This window comes from Parasteatoda tepidariorum, chromosome 3, assembly GCF_043381705.1.
Source record: "Parasteatoda tepidariorum isolate YZ-2023 chromosome 3, CAS_Ptep_4.0, whole genome shotgun sequence".
Lineage (NCBI taxonomy): Eukaryota > Metazoa > Arthropoda > Arachnida > Araneae > Theridiidae > Parasteatoda > Parasteatoda tepidariorum.
Window position 1 is genome coordinate 73,916,357 of NC_092206.1, and position 5,383 is coordinate 73,921,739.

Below are 5,383 nucleotides of genomic sequence, written 5' to 3' on the forward strand. Positions count from 1 at the left end.
TATGTAAAATGATGCAGTCGGACCGAGCAGGAAAACAGACACAGGATTTTAATGAGATCAGAGTAACTTTTATTTGATCATTCTTAGTTGAGTGGAGAGTGAAAAGTGATGTTTACTCCATCAGCAGGTAGAGAAAAATCTTGCAAAAAAAATCCGAAAATGTCTCTATTTAGGGAAAAGAGGGAAATCTCAGAAATTACTATTGGCTAATTAAATAGATCACGCGATTCCCACAAAGCTTAAAAGGAAAAATATCTTTATTTAAATTTATGCATAGTTGGGCCAAAAATAGATTTAGAACAGGATGTGATTTTTTAAAAGTATGATAAAGTGCTTCGATTCGAGGAATTAAGTAGTAATAAATTAGGAGTTGTTTTATAACGAAGAAACTAACATAAAAAGATTAATAGAAGCTTTTTATGTTACACCCCCCTCGCCGAAAAATTTTAACTACTATCAAAAAATTTTAAAAATTATCCCTTTGAAAAACTTTCCCTATGATGACACAATTAAAATAAAAAAATCAAACTGCACTTTTAACAAGATTTAAAGTAACATGAATTATAAAAAATACGCATTAGTACACAATATAAAAAAAATTTCATGAAAGTCTCGAGGGAAAAAAAATTGAAGTAACGCTACCATTAAAATGAAGTGTTAGATCTTCATTTTCAATAGTTTTTGTGACTTAAGTTTCTTAAGTTCCTTTTTAAAAATCACAGAAAAACAAAGTTATTCCTCATACTAACACAATTTAAGTAAACTTTTCACTTAGAATAAGAAAATCTATAAAAATTTTCTTCAAAATGTAAATATTCATTTTGTCAATATTCAAAAACATGAAAGGTAAAAAATATGAAAATACAAGTGATATGAGATATAAAAATACAAATTGACATTTTTTGTAAAAAAAATTTCAATCTGAAATTTGTATTCAGGATTGTGTACTTTGAAAATAAAATGTAAAAACATTTTGTCACAATGGTCGTTATTCTGAAGTTTATGACTTCAGTATTTTTATTTCAACGAGAGTATAAAAAAATTGTGACACTTGGTCTTTAATCTGAAGTTTATAGATAGATAGATAGATATTAATTATGTTAATTTTTTCCAATCTACTACCAACCATTTGTGCATTTAAGCTTTATTTCCCTATATAGTTTCTCAAAGAGCAATTTTTGTAATTTACAGTGTGAATTTGACTAGAGTGTAACTTTCTCTTTTGATACTAACTTTAAATATAAATAGCAGATTAAAATATTTTTTCAATAATAAAAATATTAACATAGAAAATAATTGATGCTGCATGTCGGTGACAATAATGTAGGTGCCGATATGATGTTTACTGTTTCCAGTAGCGTATTTTGTATTTAAAAATTTTTTTAACATTGGTAACGGAGGGAAATATAAGCCAAATTCTAGTTAATTTTTTTCAAAACTTCATATTGCAAATTAAAAAGTGCACTGCTGTTATAAGGTTTATGTGCAAGAAACATTCCGATTGAAGCTGAAATTTTTATAAGCGATGAATCAAATATTTTTATCATTGTAAAAAAAGTTTTTTTTTTCCTTTTGAAAATGACCCATATAAATTGAGTATATAAACTTAAAAGGGTATTTTAATAATAATAACGCACATAAATAATTAATGGAACAATTAATAAAAGATTAGTTGAATTTACTTAAAAGATCTAACTTAAATTTAACCCAAAGCCAGATAGCTTCGGCTAAGCCAGCCAAGGCTAAATCAATTTGGCTTTGGCCTGACAATTTTAGATTCGAAAGTAACTCTTACTTTTATCTGTAAGAAATAAGAGATACTCTCTAAAATTAAAAATTATAACTTTACTTTCTGTAATACCTGAAAAGCTAACTTACTGACTGTAAACACTTTCTCGAAAACATTCTCCTGATGCAACCTCTGTTATTGAAAAAAATATATACTAACCTTAATCTCTCCAAACTATATTATCTATCACAACGAAATACATAGACAGCACACTAATTACATTGGCGCCGTAATAAGTGTCCTCCATTTTTAAAAGGCACCTTAACCATAAAATTCTAAATTAACCCCTTCTCACTTACCTGTTACGTTTTCTTGACTGACAATGTAAATAACAATTTTACATGGTATATTAACAACTATATCGATGAATTGCATTGTTTCGCTATATCTCGAAAACTAATTAAGTGAAGAGAAAACTTTTTGCACACAATCATAAAACTCGTTTATTCAAACATAATTTAATGCAAAAAATAAGTTTCAGTAATCATTTATTATTTTATTTAGTATCAGTCGGAAAAAAAAGTTTCTCTAAAAAGTTGAGATCTAATCTAGGGTAAACTAACGAGTGAAGGAACACTTAAGCTTCGCTTGCCTTTTAAAAAAATCATATTAATTTCAAAATTCGTAATTTTAGTTAAATGACAGTGTCAACATATTTGTTACTAATTCCGAATTATGTAAAATAATTGTAGAGAACTTTCATAATATTGTTTTAAAGTTTCGGAGGTTCAAATAACAAGTAGTAAGAAGACCAAGTGAAGGAACACTTAATTTTAGTTCTTTTTAAATGCTCTTTATGAATTTATAAGCCATACAAATATTTAAAAACAAGCCTATTCCTGTAGTTATAACATATAAATACTTGGAGAATGTTAACTTTTTTTTGTAATCATGAATTGAAAATTAAAGTGTCAACATATTAACACATACTGTTCATTCACTGGGAAATCTATGCCCAGTAAAGGAACATGCCTGTTCCCTCACTGGTTAGAAGTTGTTTTTCGTATTTTTAACATACTTTTGATGCGGAACATCACTAAAGGTACAAGAAAATTAAAGTTTATCTTTTATTTTCATTAACTTAGAAAAAAAACCAGTAAAGGAACACTTGTTCCTTCACTGGTTTTTCATCGTTTGGTGATCCAGTGAATAAACACCCCCTTATCTCAGTACTTTATTATGCTATGATGCTTAAAAAAAATAAAACGTAACTTCAATAACTATATTTTGAATTCTCTTTTTCACAGTGAGAAAAATAAAACTATTACATGCAATTAATTCCACTTCAAACATATAAATACAAACACTCACCTTATAATTTTTTCAAAGAAACAAGGTGTTGCAGAGATAATAACAAATTCAAAAATTTTTCCAGAGAAGTCTATTTGACCAGGTAATCCAAAACATTGCTAGATGACTTCCTATTGTTTGGCAGTAAGCTATTGTTACTAATCAATTTAAAGAAAAACTTTCAAATTCTTATTTTTAATCAATATATATGAAATGTTCCTTCACTGGTTAGTTTACCCTGTACAAATGTTTACATCATTTTAAATGTTTTTTAAATAGCAAAAAAAAAAAAAAAAAAAAAAAAAAAAAAAAAAANACACTTCATTCAGTATTTGTATTTTGCCATTTAAAATTATATACTTTAATATTGATTAAAAGTTTGTATACCTTACGATCCTATTTTTTCCGACTATTAATAAATAAAAAATGCTTATTAAAAATTGTTTTCGACTAAACAAATAATATAATTCAAATTTTCAATTCTTATAAAAATACGTAGTTTTATACATAATTTAATATTAAGGAGTCCAAACTTCCAGCCAACTTAAAATATTGTGTGTTCGAATTAATTAAAATGTCTAAATGTCTGTTAATTAAGTCTCAGTATGTGAAAAATCCGATACTTAGATCAAAAGTTATTTAGGGTATTCCTTTTTTTCACTGCTACACCTCCCAATTACCTTGGCATTTTTACACCTTAAGAGCTGCCAACCAGGGCCAGGATAATCTGATTGGCAGGTGTCGTCACTTTCGTCAGAACGGGAGTTCGAATCCAGCCGGGCGAAGACTTTCCGTGTAGTAAATATAGACTGGTGCACTTTAAATCTGCCAGGTCACAAAATCCTTCATGCTCATATGACAAATTATACCTCTGGGGATACTGGATTAGAGATTGGTCGTTCTCTGGTTCAGGTCAAAATTACGATCTATGGATGAATGAATGTATGTATGAATGGGTCCGGCCTATAAACAGATCTGACGTATGGGTGTGGCAAAAGTCAAATTCTTGGACATAGATGGCGTCATCAGAAAACAAGAACAATCGCACCCCTTGTCTTAATGGCCTAAAACAGCAACAAGAGCTGCGAATTAAGAGACCCATCCTATGCTTTTCAGTTTTGACAAATACAATGTGTTCAAGTAATTCTAAATCTTGCTTGTATCAGTACTGTCGATATAGCCTCCACTTGGAGTAATAATATGACGTAGTCTAAAAAAAAATTTGCATGCATGTTTTATAGTCTGTTTGTTACAATCGAAATGGACTGACATTTCACTTCCAAGTATTTCCAATACCAGAAAGCACAGGGATTCAGATTAAATTTTATTGTTTTTCATAATAATGCAAGAAACAAGGAGCCACAAAAGGCTCTTTTTTTTCTTCTCTGTATTGTTGTCTTTATTGTTTACGTTCGAATTTGGTCCAGTCATTTACTATAAAGCAATGCTACAAATTTACTTTAAAAAGATTTTTATCTTTTTATGAAAATGCATTGAAAAAGAAATTGTAATTGAATGTTAAAAGAATGTAACAAAATTATTTATTGCAAAAAAACTATTAAACGTAAAAAAATATTTTTTATTTTATTTAAATGCTTTCGCCAAATTAACTAATTTTAATTACAATATCTACCATATCCTTTAATAATTACTAAGGTATTGCTGAAATGATTGATACAACGGAGCTATAAACGATGATATTGAGAAAACCAGTAAAATAAACACAAGGGAGCCGAGAATACTGCTGGCAAACAGAAGTTTGCACAGTACCAGAAGTTCCTTTATTTGCAGTAATTGAAAATGTAAACATAGGAAGAAAGTTTGGAATTAAAGATTTCACGTTTTGTTGTTTTGTGTAAAAAAATCAGCCAAACGGAAAAAGAGATGGCTAAGAAATAAATCTAGCCGATGTATTACCCGTTTTTTGTTCAAAATGTGTCATTCGTTTCTGTGCGACCTGATTAACACTTTTTTTTCTCTCTTGGTGGAAAAAAAGTTCTGAGATTATATGAAAGTTTTCTTTACAGAATAATAAGTACCTGAAATGCATTCAAAATTTCTGGAAAAGAGGTCAAATGTGTGCTAGGCAAGAAAAAAGATTGCGGAAAAAGCTTAAATGCATAGTGAAATTTCCTTTGTGGGAAAAGGCACGACGATGTAAAAGCGAAGATGAAGGCATATGGAACAAAGTTCTTAGATGCATAACCAAGGTTGATTCATTTCCACGGTCTCTGATGTGTATGGTAAAATTGTCTGCAAATATTCTGCATTGTATTTTTTGTTAGTAAAGGTTTGATGAACTGA

The 5,383-nt window shown here is 29.0% G+C and overlaps 1 long non-coding RNA gene across 1 annotated transcript in view; it reads left to right on the forward strand.

Moving 5' to 3' along the window:
* LOC107445897 (uncharacterized) overlaps window positions 1-5,383 on the forward strand; it is an 8,051-nt gene extending 2,668 nt beyond the window's left edge. The window contains exon 3 of the long non-coding RNA XR_011636508.1: window positions 5,107-5,383. This is a non-coding gene — a long non-coding RNA (uncharacterized lncRNA). The remainder of the gene's footprint in view (window positions 1-5,106) is intronic.